The sequence below is a fragment of the Anabas testudineus genome, chromosome 23, assembly GCF_900324465.2.
Source record: "Anabas testudineus chromosome 23, fAnaTes1.2, whole genome shotgun sequence".
NCBI lineage: Eukaryota > Metazoa > Chordata > Actinopteri > Anabantiformes > Anabantidae > Anabas > Anabas testudineus.
This window is the reverse complement of record NC_046631.1, coordinates 534,864-551,655: the sequence shown is the minus strand read 5'-3', so window position 1 is coordinate 551,655 and position 16,792 is coordinate 534,864.

Here is a 16,792-nt window from a genome sequence, read left to right as displayed (position 1 = left end):
ACAGGAATAAACCAGGAGTGGGTCTAGGATTTCATCTTTAGGGTGGCTTAGCCCTCACTACTGTATAATATAAAGTATGCCATTATTATCATAACATCACTACTGATGTTGATCTACAACAGCATGTTAATAGGGAATTTCATTATGTATTAGCGATAAGCTAATAGGCTAGTTTTTAGCTCATCATGGAACACTTTCATTGTCATTTGACTAGGGTGGGAACTTCATATTGTTGTAGATATTTAAATGTGCTGTCAATTTTAATGTGGTTTCTTTTGTATGTTTCAGTTTTACAGTGTTTTCATTTAAAAGGCAAATAAGCAGCCTAAACCGGCAACTCTTGTGTCTCATTTGAGAAACTGTTTATCTATTTTTTTAAAAATTAAAAAGATTAAATTTATTTTTGTTTTTCAATTGACATGTCCTGCATGTCTTAGTTATTTTTATTTTTATTTTAAAAAGTAAAACTTATACTTTCAATAAATTTTGATACTTAATCATTTTAGGGGGGGTGAAATGACAGACAGGGGGCCTAAAGCCCCTCTAAAAAGGGTCTAGAACCGCCCCTGGGATAAACAGTTCTTTTCTACCCAGAATTCCCATTAATGAAAAGTAGGTCAAGTGCAGAGCTCTTCCAGAATGCCAAAACCTCCCATTCCTGCACTACCCCTATTGCCAGCATGACCCTGTGGAAAAACATAAATAGAAGAAATTCTCAGTGATTTTTCATGCTTCTCAGCAAGTTCTGGCTCGCGTTGAATGTATGTACACATCAAAGAAAATTATGAAAATGGCTGTGAAAGCAGAATCAGTCAGCAGATCTTGTTGAAGGGCCAGCATATGCCCTATGATTATAGAATCAGCCGTTGTGTCTTTGCAGGCTCCTTCCTCAGTGCAGTTCCTCCTCAATATAAGCTAATGTTGTTGTTCTACTGCCTCTGTTTAATCAAGCAGCCATGCACCCTTCCCACCACAGAATCATCACAAGTTACTGACACAATGCCTGACTAATCCTACACCCAGCTTTGGTATATGGCACCCACACAGTCAAATGAGCAAACAAAGGAGCTTAAGTCCTTTATACTGGATTAAGAAGGAATAGAAATAATGGTAAGCCACAGATACCCAATCAGTGAGCAAAGCTTCTGTTTTCTAACCCCAGACATTCAGTCACAAGAAGGCCAAGTGTCTCAGACTGTCTGAGCCTAGCCAAGCTGAACCCATCTGTCACAACCCTTGTCTTGGACATTTGACCATTACCAGTCTTGGCCATAAGTGTCAACTTGAGACAGATATCATTTTAAGAAGGCCTTATAATTCTTCTTATACTGAATGAATGCAACGTTCACTAAACATGCCCCTGGTCGGCTAGCAAAACCATTGTTCTTGTCAGTAGAGTTTTAACCACAGAATTGTACATCAAATAGACCAGCTGTGAAAGTATGTATGAGTTTGTTTAATTGGTGTAACAACTGTGAAACAATTCTAATACAGTAATATTTTTTCCAGCAAAATAGTTTGTCCTTAAGTCCTTAAGTGAAAGCTAACTCTACAATTAAAACAGCTTTTTATGCTCACAATTAGCTCACACATATCTGACAGTTTGGCACAGCTAAATTCTGCCCAATCCCAACCACGATGTAACAGGCAAGATTCTGAGGCTAGTATTAGCAAGCTTTTTAAGCACCTGCAGTAAAACTGTGTAGTACATGCCCAAGATTTATTTTTCTTCGAGTGTTAGATTTCTAGATTGAACAGAAAGATAGAGGTGTATGACTTGCAGTATTGGGGTTTTACAGTTTTGTAGCAAGAATATACAGTGGTGGAAAATGCTTTGGAGACAAGTGCCTCCTTTCACATCATTGTTCTCTGTTTGGACAAGTCACCAGCCACAGGTCAACTAGCAATGGATGTTTTCTGAGTGTAGAAATCTGGCATGTTTACTCAGCTTATTTGATCTACTGAGCTAGATCAACATTTAGTCTTCATTTCATAAAGAAATGCTGACTCTCTTTCTACTCTGCTGTTCAACATGCATATACTGTAACGCAACATACAATTGTTTGGGCGGCAGTGGCTTTAGGAGGTTGCCAAGTCGTCTACCAATCGTGGGACTGGTTGTTCGATTCCTGGCTCCCACTGTCAAATGTTGAAGTGTCCTTGGGCAAGATACTGAACCACAAGTTGCCTCCGGTGTGTCAGTGAGTCACATGTTAGTGTGTGTGTAAATGGGTAAATGAGAAGATGTCTAAAAGCGCTTTGAGTGCTAGTTAGGTAGAGACAATTTACCATTTAATGTTTGGCAGTGATGGTATTCGGCATGTACATTGCTCTAACAGGATACATACTGAACATAATGACACTGTAGTACTTTTTACTGAAGGTAGTGCACAGACAGCAAAACAAATTGAACTATCTGATATGGATGTTTGTATCTGTGTGTGGATGTGTGTATTTGTGTGTCAAGCAGTCTGTAAGTGTTTAAAGGCTCAGTCACTAGACCCGAGGGAAAGAAAAATGAAGGAAAAGGCACAGGGCAGAGTTGCAGCGTGGGGGTCTCTATCTAATGCAGGCCATCTACCTCGATCCCTGCTGCATCCAATTTCAGCACCAACGCTTCCTGTTAAACCCCATCAAACAGACACATGGCAGCACAAAGGAAAACCTCATCTCCACGGGAAACTAATCCGCCAGTGTGCACGGTAAGCCTGTCAGTTTTTTTTTTTTTTTTTCATTGAAAAAAGTCATCACTCATTTCGCCAAAGATTAAAAGTATGGCTAAATTGAGAAAATCCGCTTAGCAATTCTGAATTTAAATAGTAAGTTGGAGGGGCAGCTAGGAGAGTTGCCAAGACTTGTGGGGAACACAGACAGGTATGGGAGGTGAGATAAATTGAAAATATACATATTTGTTTTTGTAGTTCAATTTCCCATAACCATCAGACTGTTTTTCATTTTCTAGTGAAAGCAGAAGGTAGAGGGGAGCTGGAAGTAGGAGGTTTCCCCATCTACACATGGTGGTTTGTAGGAAATGAGAACCTCACCTTATAAGCAGTCTCCTGATTGGAGATTTCAGCTCCAGAGACATGCATGTGAAATAACTTCCTGTGACATTAATTGCCTTGCTATTGGCAACAAGGCGTTTTCGCAGGGGAATGCCAATTCCAATGCCATGCTTTCAACATGTTTCATGGTTTTCTGCATTAATTTGTCCATAAAATGTGATATCATCTTCAGCTAAGTCAAGCATGTTGACAAGTACAATGTGCCTAAAAAAATGAAACACAAAACAAATCTGATCTTTTATGACTTTACTGAGAACAACCATAAAAAAAAACTCATAGTGCTGGTGGAAAAACTATGTGAACCCTTAAAATAATGACCTCAAAAAAGCTAGTTGGACTGAGGTGTTAGCATAAGGTGGCCAAGTCAGAGCCCAGACCTCAAACTAATAGAGATGCTATGAAACGACTTAAAGAGAGCCACACACGAGACGTCCAAAGAATATGACAGGCCTAAAGCAATTCTGCCTCAAACAATGGGCTAAAGTTCCTCCTGAACGATGTGCAGGTCTGATCCACATCTACAGGATGCGCCTGGTTGAGGTTATTGCTGCCAAGGGGGGGGGTCAACCAGTTATTAATTTCAAGGGTTCTCAATAAAGGCATACAGTATGAGATCAGATTTACAGTCTGAGATTTAATACTCTTGACTTAGATGAATATCTGATTTTGAACATTTTTATTAGAAATGAATGCAAAAAAAAAAACATGAAATTCCAAAAGGTTCACATACTTTTTCTTGCCACTGTAACTGTTCTTCAAAAAAATATAAAATCACTGTTCATATGCATAAATACAGCCTATATTTTTGTCATCTAAGAACATTTTGATTATGACCCTTTATTTATTTGAATCAATATTGGTGTTTCCACCATCTTTCTCGAACCTTGAACCCAATACCTATTTTAATTATTTCAGCAAAGGTTCTCTAACTTTTAAATTGCCCTAATTAATGTTTCACATTAGCAGTGTAAAATTATACAGTATAAAGTATAGAAGAACTTGAATACTTTATATTAGAGAGTTTTCCATTTTGCCATGTCTGTTGTCTCACAAAGCTCTACACTGTTTGACCTTGTCTGTCTGTCTTGCATCATTGTAGTCATGTCTGAAATAGGCTCCGTCACTGGCTCACCCATTCCTTACCCACAAGGGACTAGGGGCCAAACAGACTGATATCACTCTGTCTATGAGACATTTCATTCACAGTCTAGAGATCCTTTGTCTTAGCTGATAATTATGTCAGCTCCCAGACCAACTAATGTATTATTTATTTTGCAGTTTCACACTGCTCCCTCTCCCTTAAACTGCTGGCCGAGATGTATGCCCCTCGAGTGGTCATTAATCTGATATCTGGCTGGCCTAAGCACAGCCTCTATGATCCTGACCCAATCTCAGATCCTAATCCAAGGAGGAAAGGGGCTGCAGGCCAGGATTTGGAGGCTCCAGTTATCTCTCACTCTATAATTGATAGGTTTTAGGTGATTTTACGCTTCACATGATTACGATCTATAACGATGTATTGATTGGACTGTACTGGGATCCAAATGGGATGTTTTTCGCACCAGAGACCTAAGCCTTCTCTCCATTGTCCAGTATCTGTTTGCTATACATTTTGGTTTGGAGCTATTTTGAACTTTGAAATACAGAAGACAGGCACTGATACTATGTATGAAATATAATACACACAAAAGCAGGGACACTTACAAGAATTCTTTTTTTGAACATTGTTAGCACATTTAATGAATCTGACAACAGCCTATTATTTATTTATTCTCCTTGGAATTTGAATGGGTCAGTATCTTCAAGGCTGAAATTAATGGAAGTTCCTCCCTAAAATAATCTGGAAAAGCAAAGTCACACACTCTAATATTTTGTTAGACCGCCTTTAGCTCTAATTACGGCATGCATTCACCCTGTCATCATTTTGATAAGTTTCGCTGTGTGTGTCGGGTCATTGTCTTGCTGCATTCGCATGTCAGCTGAGGAGCTACGTCAGGCTGCTGTTACTGTTTGAAACTTCAGTGCTGCAGAGTTAACGTTACTTTCTGTATCAAAGTCTTTAAAATTTGGTGGGTATTTTTAAGATTAGCTAAATAAACAACTTAGTCAAGTATTTATATGTGTAATAGTTTCGTAGATCTAGTTAAAGCAATATTTTATGATATATTTAATTAATAGTATATTTTTTGATCAGAAACTGACTGCTGAGTATTTAGTAAATTTAGTAAAGTTAGTGATAAGTTTGAGCTTTTTACCTTTCTTTAAGTGCTTAGTCATACTGTATTATCCATGTCTAAATGAATTTTATGACTGATGGAGCAGTTGCTTTCCAACATACCCGATTTAGATTTTATTTCCTGCATATAACAGCAGTCAAATCCTAACCGAACACTTTGTATGCAGACATACGCTCTATATTTTTCAACATGCACCACAAAACATGTTATCATTCATTTCAGCTAATTGTAGCATATTATTTAAACCATTTAACATACATAGGTTTTTGTGCTCTGTGAATTTTAAGGATCGTGACCAGCCTGAGACAGTGTAGGAGCAGATGGTCCAGGAAAACCTGTGACATCCACAGAGAGGACACAGGGCTTGAACAACCACCAATAGAGGTACACTGCAACATTCAGTCTTTCACCTGTTAATGTGCAACACTTAATATTTGATTTTGAGACAGGTACATATTGTCATATATAGATACATATTTCTCATTGTATTGTTTTGTTCCTTTACATTTGTTGTTCCTAAAAGTTTTTGGTGTTGATTTAGAAAGCCATATTTTAACATCTACCCACCATTGCTATTTCTACTTATACTGGATGAGTTCTTCTGTTGTGTTTCAAATTTTTTACATCAGTCAGGATAAACTAAATAACAAAAACTTCATTTGCTCACATGGCACATGTGATTCATTGCTCTGTTGGTGCATTGTATCATAAAGGAACAGTGTACAATAGTGCATAGTTCTGTGGAGTTACCTTAAAAAAGTTTATTATACTTTAATTATACCAGATACAATTTTTTTGGTCATGACTGCGATGTGAACTTGTTACACCGAAGAAACTTGTTTGAGTACCACATACTTGTGATTGTGAACTGTAAAATGAGTCAAGTATATTTTAACACAAGTGGACTATATTGGTAAGCGAAAATACCCTGAAATAGTGATAAATATATTGTTTCCATGGATTAAAGCACATGTAAGTGCAACTCTAATGTATATTAGGTACAACTTAGGGGTTTCAATTTAACACAACTTAAATTTAATTAAGTATAAACATGTCAAAGTCATGTTAAGTATTCTTTTAGAAAATATACTTTTTTAAGTATCAAAAACACCCAACAATGAAACGAATAAGCCAATTAAAAAAATAATTTTTGACTTTTATACTGCGTTGCCCTAAAATATAAATCTTAAAGTTTTCAGCCAGTAATAACCTCTATGCTAAAATTAAACTTAAATCAATTGGTTAAAATAAAACAAACTAACAAAGAAAAGAACAACTCTCAATCGACTAACTCTGGAAGCAGAGAATTATAGATGACCTCTTTTCTATTCTCTGTAAATCATCCAGTGCTTTTAAGGATAGGAATCACAATGCATCACCTTTTGTTCTTTACATTTCACTCATGTAATGGCATACATACATCAGATCAGATGAAAAAATAGTAGTAAATAGGTACAATGATAATAAATGGTTATGTTCAAAGTGATTCTGCAAAGAACATCACTGTCTATGATAGAAAAGCAGACAGAGGCACTCCTAGGTCTTTCCAGCATTATTGCACATTTCCATTTTTTGCCCGAGTCTTAATCTCTATTGAGTGACTGTCATCACCCTCTGGCAGTAATTAGGCATGGACAACAACAGACAAGCTGGTCTAGCTAATCTTGAGAAGCAAATTACCTTTAGCTTATGGTAAGCAATATTCCATGCCAGGCAACTTTTACTGCTGATTAGCAATTAGCCTAAACTAGCAGCAGCAGAAGCGCTAATGTTTAATTTGCTCCTCTAATGATATACAATGTTATGGTGCAGACAGGTGGGGATGGAATGAGCCTTGGAAATGTATGGATTTCTATTTAATTCTTTTTCATTTACAACCTGACAGGCCTGCAGGTAGGAAGAGGAGAACATTTCTTTGCGATTAGTCATGGCTCCTCCTTAAAGGGAAGGCAGCAGGCGAATGTTAAGAAGGCACACATATACATACAGACACACACACACACTCTCATTTCTGGGCCCTTCACAGCACATTCACTAACTGAATTATTCACAGTAAATTTTGAATAATAGCATTTTTTTCTGAGAAAACAGAGTGATTACTGCGTCACCTCCTTCTGTTAGGAAGCACGGCTGTTACTAAATGGATACGGGCACACTGCTGTGATAATGTTACAGCTATGAAACCCATGGCCTTGGGAAAGATCAGGAGCAAATAAGGAAAGTGACATTAACAAGTATAAGTAAGCATCTTATTCAGGTGATTCTGCACTTCATGTTTTTAATATAATGTGTAGTAAAAAAAAGATGGTAATATCTGACAATAGTCATGTAATATATTTATTTTACAATAAAGTTCTGCCATGTGTAGGATAAAACACAATACAGGTAAAGGCTTTCAATTTTCTCTGTGGTCAATGGTCCTCTGTGGTTTTGTGTGATAACCTCAGAATGTAGTCAAACATGTATCTGTTTTATAAATGGCAGTTTAATTAAGCCCTCGCCATCTTGTACTGAGTTCATTATGTTGTCCTGTATGAGGAAGTGGCTCTTCGGCCCCCAATACCTTGTTTACTGCTGTGGCAGCCTGTTTGCAAACACAAGCAGAAAGTATGAGAGGAAGCTCCAGCAGCTCCCACAGGACTGCCATCATCTGGGACAGATTCCTGTTTAAACTATAACGTGCTAGTGGGCTGGACTTGACAAATCAGGTGAACTGGGGAAATCCCTGGTGGGCTGTGTCTGGAACAGGGGCTTGTTAAAAAGTGCAATGGGTACTGTGGGAATAACCCCTCTCCCCTGGGGTTAGGGACTCCTCCTCTCTAATGAAGCTGGAGGATGAGGCTCGTTACAGCTTGTTATTCTCCAGGTCTCGGCTTTCTCACTTTACACTGTTGCTTTCCCTTCCACTGGCTGTAATGCAGTGTGGATCCAATCAGGCAAACCATTTTTTTCCTTTCAAACTGCTCCAGCATTATGGATGTTTCTGAGGGGAGTGATTTACAGAACTAGACTTAAAACTTTCCTTTTTTATAAAGCTTATAGTTAGAGATGGATCAGGTGACTCTGAACCATCTCTTAGTTATGCTGATATAGGTTATTCTGCTGGGGGACCTCTACTGATAAACTGAGCTCCTCTCCTCTCTCCTTTCTCCTGTATCAATGCAAATGCCACCATTGCATGTCATTAACTTTGTGTCTTCTCTCTCTTTTAGTTGTGTTTCCTCCTCTCTGTCTCCCTCTCTCTGTACTTTTCTGCAGGTATCCTCGGCCTGGAGCTGTACATCTCCAGAATCCAGTTCATCTGCCCAATGTTCTTGATGCTTGTTGTTGTCTTTATTGCTTGTTGTTGTCTTTATTGCCTGCTGTTCTTTTCTCTCTTCTCTTTCCACTCACCCCAACCGGTCGAGGCAGATGGCCGCCCACTATGAGCCTGGTTCTGCTGGAGGTTTCTTCCTCTAAAGGGAGTTTTTCCTCTCCACTGTTGCCTAAAGCTTGCTCAAATGGGATTGTTGGGTTTTCTCTAATATTTTGTATAAATATTTTCTGTAAGGTCTTAAACCTTACACTGTAAAGTGCCTTGAGATAACTTCTGTTGTAAATTGGCGCTATACAAATAAAATTGAATTGAATTGAATTGAACATGTGGCACTGAAAACATGGAGACAAATGGAGGCAGTCAGCTCCTTTGAACATCTACACTACAGCTGTAGTGCTTGGATGGTGATGATGACAATAATAATACTAGTCTAGTGGGTCATAAAAGCCATTACAGTAACAATCACTCACACCATGTGTGAGCATTACAAAATCCTCTGTAATACTCATCCATAAACATGAAAACACACCAGGCTGCAGGATTTTGCTGTGTAAAACTGCAACAAATTTACTGCATATAGTATTTTCACATATAAAGATGTAATATACTGAAATATAGTTTTTGTGTGATTTCATATGCAATTGCTATAGGCAGTATATTTTAACTCGACTGATATACTGACACTAATATTTATAAAATAATGCTGTCTCACACAAGTATGTTTAGTGGTTGAGTAGTTAAGACGTAAAATCAAAGCCCAAAATCCGATTTATCAAATGAAAATGCAAAAACTACCCATATGGCAAAGTGGAATTGTTTGTTTATGGTGATGAACCAACTAAGAATTTGTAACCTCTAAAACCTGTACTAACTGCACAGTACTAAAGTGCCTGCCCTTTAGTACTGTGCAGTTAATACAGGTTTTAGAGGTTGGTAAATGGTATTTTTTATTATTATTATTATTCCTCTTTTCTGTCTTTCGTTCTCTCTGTAATTTTCTGCTGGTACCCTCTGCCTTGGAGCTGTATATCTCCAGAATCCACTTGACCTGCCAATTGGTTGTGCTGCCTGCTGTATTTTTTTGTTGCCTGCTGTTAATTTCTCTTACCTCTTTCCATTCACCCCAACCGGTCGAGTCAAATGGCCACCCACCATGAGCCTAGAGGTTTCTTCCTCTAAAGGGAATTTTTCATCTCCATTGTTGCCTATTGCTTGCTCAAATGGGATTGTTGGGCTTTGTATGGAGTTTTCTATACAGTTATACTCTGTAAGGTCTTAAAGCTTAAAGTACATTGAGATGACGTCTGTTGTGATTTGGCGCTATACAAATAAAATTGAATTTAATTAATATTAATATTATTGCTGATGTTGCCTGTTGTATCTGTTAAGTGCCATCTCAAGAATTAAAGACCATGGTCATAAAGTTCAGATTTTTGGCCCTGTTGCTTGTGTGCTGAGATTTCTCTGGATTTTTCAAAATCGTCTATTCAGAGCCACCTCCTAAGATGGACTTCCACACTCTTTTTCTTGTATTATACTTACTATGACCACTAGAGTTTGCCTAATTATACCACATTGCTGTTAAAGCGGCTGGTTAGTGAAGTGGTAAGATCAACGCCTCCCATGCCACTAATTACTTTACATTCTTTACTAGACTGTAAATTATCTGTTTGTGGAAATGCATTTAATCAAGAGCAATGTTTCAGATGCACTGTCTTTTGCAAAATCTATGTAAATCTATGTAAAATAATCATCAAGTATAACTAATTATGACTAACAAGTACAATATTTTCCTTATTTTCCTGTGAAATTTGTAAAACTACTAAAAAAAGAAAACAGCATACATGCACACACACACACACACACGTAATATAATCCAAATATGTCTGTCTTCAGTTTAGAAGGGCCAGCATGTGGTCAGTGGTGTATGATGGAACCCCACTGGAAAACACAAACCCAGCTGCTGAAGTTTATAGCAGTAAGTGAAGAAAATAAACCAAGCTGTAAATTTGAAATGATGAGTAGAAGAATACACCTGTGTGCTACACTCCCAGGTTATTTGAGTTCATATTTTTATTCCCGTACACACTCTACTGAGTGCTGAGGTACTGTTGTGTATGTTGCTGTTATAAAAGTTCAAAGGCAATGATTTTTTTTTTTCTCTTTCCCCTTTCAAAGTCCACAAACTTTTCTCCAACCTGTGCAGCGCGTTTGCCCAGACTCTTGGGAGAGGTAGCATAGAGGAGGAACAGGGAACTCTCACTCATCTCCTCACACAAAAACACAGGAAAAGACTGACAGGCAACTGGTTCAAAGCTCCCTCTCCTCTCTCCATTCCTCTGGTGCAGAATTTCAATGTTCTGTTTTTGTTTTTTTCCTCCACAAAGACTGTTTTTCAATGATTCTCTGTCAACCCATCAAAGCCCCCACCTCCATGGTCACTGATGAATTAAGATAAACATAAGAACTGTGCTAACACTGTGCCCTCAGAATCGCATTGAAAACAAAGGCATTTCTTTTAATATGTCTTTAAAAAAACATGCAAAACAGGAATTTGCTGCACACAAGGGTATTACATATACTGCCAAGTAAGACAGCACTTAGAAATACAACACTACACAGAAGCACACTTAGAAACCAGCATTATATCTTCCTTTATTAAACTGCCGTAACTGTAAGTGCAAGTAAGCCAACATTACCTGCGTTGTGTGCAGGTTGACCGTGAACTGGAGTGTGTAGGTAAGTAGTTGAAGATAAAACACACACACAAAAGCTACAATAAATTACTAAAAAAAACAAACATAAAAATAGCACGAAACATTGGATATAGTGGTTGGCTGATGCAGAAAACGCAGCATCTTTCAGAAAGGAGTTACTGATAGTGAAGTTAGGGAAATATAGACTAAACGAACCAATTCCACAATAACTAGTTATTAGTTAAAACTAGATTTCCTCTAAAACCCTATAACTGTAAACTCTGAAATAAAAATATGACATATTATCTAAAATATAACACAACATGCTGTATCAGTCCAGTTTTTCTTCTACTTAGTAGGCTATTTACTGTACATATATATTACATAGCTACAAGTCAATTTCTTTAAGGCAGGAGTATTTTACACTGTGATAGTGGGGCATAAAGAATCTAAGTGCTTCTTCCATCACTGCATAACTCCATGCAACAGTTTGATCCAGATTGATCTAATTTACAGAAAGTGCAGTGAAACAATAAAACAGTGCAATGTCGTTTAAATAATTTCAAACCTATATTTCTAATATTTACAAAGGCAACATATGTTGAAATTGAGAGTTTTTAATATATACAGCAAAATGCTTCATATGGCACCGAGGCACAAAATAACAAAAAAATCACTTGTTGGAACATCTCAACTAGGATGCTGAAAATATTTAGATAGACTAGGTTGAGCTGGAAAGCTGCCCTGTAGCAACAGTGTGGAGTGGGTGGAGAAGAGTGTCACAGAGAAGAGTGAATCTGCAATAAGAGGCCATCTTTATAAGTGTGATGGAGAAGGATGATCCACTAAAGGGAGCAGCCGAAAGAAGAAAATATCATTTAAATAATGTTTTGATATACAGTAAGTTCCAAACTTAAGTTGTGAGACGATATACCTATGGGAATTTGATAATATTACATTGTCAATAAACAAGCACTGACTTCACTGATTCCTGTCTCCTCCTTCATTGATCCACAGTGTTTCCCCGCCATCAAAACTTATGGATTTGCACCCTGGATTTCCCCTAGGTCTACCAGTTACCAGTTACATGCAGAACATGGTCATCTCGTGGAGGTATGTACATCATTGCCTACACATTGTTCAAAGCTTCAATCAAATATGGAGTTGTTAAGAACATCTGGAAAAGAGGCTACACTCTCACAAGTCTTTGGTAGAGCTTAATATTTACTGATAATGTGGATACCCTTCCAAAAGCACCAACTGATAACTAATACTCAGCAAAGTGACCACTGATTCTTATTTGTTTGGCTTTTCCGCAATCTTTTCAGCTGTCTTTATGTTTTTGGATTTACTCTTGTAAAAGTCATGGACCTGTGTTAACTTAGGTCTGCTTGACAATAGAACTATGATCAACTTTGGTCGTGGTCTCAGGGCTCATTTCCTGTTTTGCCCACATATGGTTTCATTGTTACTCTGCCTGTGACGCTCCACTTTCCTCTCTTCCTGATTACCTGATCAGCCTCACCTGTGCACCAGTCCCTCTATATAAGCAGGTTTACAGTCAACACCAACCAACCAGATTGTGCCACTTCAGTCCAGAAGACACTCGCCAGTTGTTTCTGAAGCCTTGTCTGAATACCTGCCTGCTCAATGCCAACCTGTTCTGTTTTGACTTCCAATTCCCCGAATCAGACCTGGTACTTGTAAGTCCTTTCTCTGATTCTAACCTATCTCTGTTTTTGTCTTTCTGTTTTTGGATTGTGGACCCTGGACTCTGTTGCTTTTTTTGACTGTGTTTTCAGCTGCCAAACTTCTTCTGCATCTGACCCTTGTATTGGATGTTGTATTATCTGCTGCCCTGGATCCTCTCAGTCTTCCCCATGTCTGCTCCTATCACCGTTCTAGAAACACCTTCTGTGCTCTGACTCCACCATCTCGGTACTGCCAGTTTCCTAAATAACACACTGAGTCAATCAATTCTGAGTTGGCAGTTCTCCTGTAGGCCCACAGTTACCAGTTTCTTCCAGATCCTGAACTTGTCAGTCCAGAACCAGCACTTCGCACCAGTTCCCAGACCCCCCCCCAACTCATCCGAACTTCTTTATAAAAAAAAACAAAAACAAATAATAAACACTTATTTACAACAAGTCATAGTCTGTCTCATTAAGCTAGGTTGTGGTCGAAACCTTCACAATGTCCTTCATTCACTAGGAACTTCACTTAAGAACCTGTTATTTCCCTGTCAAAACGTTTGAAATCTTCCAGCAATAAACAGATTTTAAATTGTTTTTCATTGTTGAAATCTTTTTGCAGCTACTCTCAGTGGGACAGCGTAGTTGGGGTCTTTTAAAGCTAGTGGTATATTGCACAGTAATTACTAGTTACAGTGTCACTCATGTTAAGGAAGTCTTTCTATTAGTATAATTTCGAGGTACTTTTATGTTACTTTTACTCCACTACAAAACAGAGGAAAATATTGTACTTTCAATCCACTACATACATTTTAACATCATTCATTACTAGTTACTTTTTGCAGGATTAGATTCTTTTAAAAATAAATAAAATGCTGATGTATCATTTAACATGCATCATAAAAACCTACGTGGCTAAAATCAGCCGCACCTTTCCAGACTACTATTTTTGCTCCACAGTCTGTAGGTAACAAAACATTTTAGTCATAATTTTCACCTTTGAGATTTTGTCAAACTAATCTGGACTAAACGTCTACATTCATATCATCACCAGCATCAAATTCTACAATGTTTAAAATACTTTAATAATATTAATAGTAGTAACAGAGGCTTTTCTTTAGTACTCTGCCATGAATAGGAAAATGGGTACATGTACTTTTAGTGGAGTATTTTTCTCAGCAAATACTTCTGCACTTCACCATTGTGAACAGCAAAGGTGGGGACAGGTGAATGTTTTGTGTGTATTCTTAATGTACCACCTTATACAGATCTTGCTCTACCACTGTTGCTTTAGTGGTTTGAGGCTACCACATGACCTTTATATAAAAGACAGACCCTTCTCTCATGCTTGCTGAATATTTAATTTCCAGGAAAATCATGTTCATAGGTACACTTGCATACTTAGCCACAAAATTTTCTTTGCAATTAATTATTTTGCACATAATCTGTTCTACCATTTTTTCCTTCTATGATTTCTTTTTATCTATTATTGCTGTTGTATTTTTCCTTTTTTACAAAAAAAGCAAAGACAGGAGTCTTACCAGAAAGCAGACAGCAATAAGTCACTGTCAGGTTGGTAACAACTTGGCACATGCAGCTCAATTGCACATACAACATATTGCAGTGTAGTTTTCATGAGGCATTCAGGAGATTAAAAAAATCTTTTTTTCGGATCATTCGAGTCTTTTTTTTTTGTAATTTTATTATGTGGTCTCTTGGTCTGAAGCCTGATTCTATACCGTGCACTCTTTGCAGCCAAGATACAGCCATAGAAAATTTTATTCATGCGTTCTCATGATACAAAAATAGGGTTTATACTAGTTTTAATGGAAAAAAAGCTGTAACTATCCAAGCTCCATTTTAGATAATAAAAATATATTTGCAATATATCTATTTACCAACAATCCAGCCAAACAGTTTTATGTACAGTCTGCTTTAGAATAGGCTCAAACATCTGAATATGAGCTCATGTAAAAACAGTCACTGTCAATGACAACAGAGTGACAGGGTCACTGACCAAACTTACACTGTACAATTTTTTTCCCTATTAGCTGAAACTAAGTTTACCCAGCACCCACACACACAAACCAATAGTTCCCATTCTGCACACCCCTTACCACACTAAGTGTGTTATTCCTGATTAACCGTAAACGAGCAAATATTTTCCCAGTGTTCACCAGGTTAGATCTCCATTTAATTAAACTGGCTCATTATGTCGCTCTCTGATTAGTGGAGGAGAATCAATTATTCAATTCACAAACATGGGCGCAGAAGCTGGAGGTGCACAACAAGCTGCTCATTTAATTCCAAGGACACTAATTAGCTACAAAGCAAGCAGTAACTTTCCTTCTGTTTTTTTTTCTTCCCCTGCCTTCTTTTCCAATTACTGCACACGCAGGACAGCTGAAGAGGAAGAATCACAGGCTGGGCTGTGGGTGGTGTTTTAAAGAGGTGTTTTGGGAATGGGTGTGGTGGGTCAATCTTTGCCTGATTTAGCTGGATTCTGTACTAGTTAGTGAGGTCAAGAAGGAGAAGCAGACAGGAGGGAGTTTATTTGCTGATATGTAGATCACGAAGCCTAAGCATTCGCATAACAACCCTGGGGACCTGAGCATTTGTCAAGTCGGGGTTGCTTACTTTTGTTCTCTGCAATCAAACAGTGAGCAATTATCCAAATTATTGACAGCAGATTTCTCATTTCAACTGCAAATTAAGGCTATCAATAAAGCTTTTTGATGCAAAAGTGACTGACTAATTAACCAACGGAGTGGAGCTCTGAAGCCTTGATAAAAATAAATAAATAAAAACTACAGTCGACTGCACATTGTGGAAACACAAGGGAACTAATTAGTTTAATTATCAAAACAGCTAATTAAAATTACACAGTTGCCTAATTAGTTATGTGCTTCTTGCTGTCTCCTTCTTTCATTTTTTTAGTTGCCCTCTCATGCTTTAATTGACAGGTTGAAGTTAAATATAAAATAGGAGAAAAGAAAGAGGAGTGTTTATGTGTGTGCAGGACAGTGTTAGTGTGTGTGTGTGTTAGTAGAAGAAGAAGAAAAATAACATAAACAGCTGCTGCTGAGTAACTCCTCCTGCGGCAGAAAAATAACAGCAGAACAGACAAAAGTTGTCGCTTTGGTGAGACAGTCAGGCATGGACATGGGCATGGCAGGGTGAGGAGGGGAGACGTAGGGCAGGGCCGACTCCATGATAAGACATTTAGGGGTGCTCAGGTGACAGGGTCCTGCGCTGTATCTTAGCTGTTCCTAGGACTGCACTCTTCTGTACAGAGATCTCAATGGTTGTTCCTGGGATCTGCTGGAGCCACTATCCCAGTTTGGGAGTTACAGCCCCCAGTGTTCCAATCACCACCGGTACCACTTGTGCCTTCACCTTCCATATCTTTTTCAGCTCTTCTTTCAGCCCTTGGTACTTCTCGATCTTCTCGTGCTCCTTCTTCCTGATGTTGCTATCACTTGGGATTGCTACATCTATCACTACAGCCTTGTTCTCCTTTTTGTCCACCACTACTATGTCGGGTTGGTTGACCATTACAAGTTTGTCAGTTTGTATCTGGAAGTCCCACAGGATCTTAGCTCTGTCATTTTCGACCACCTTTGGAGGTGTGTCCCATTTTGACTTTGGGACTTCCAGCCTGTACTCGGCACAGACCACTTGGTTATGGCGTTCCATGAATGCCCTGCCTGCTAGCATCTTGCATTCCGCTGTTACATGCTGGATTGTTTCAGGGGCATCTTTGCACGGCCTGCACCTGGGGTCATGC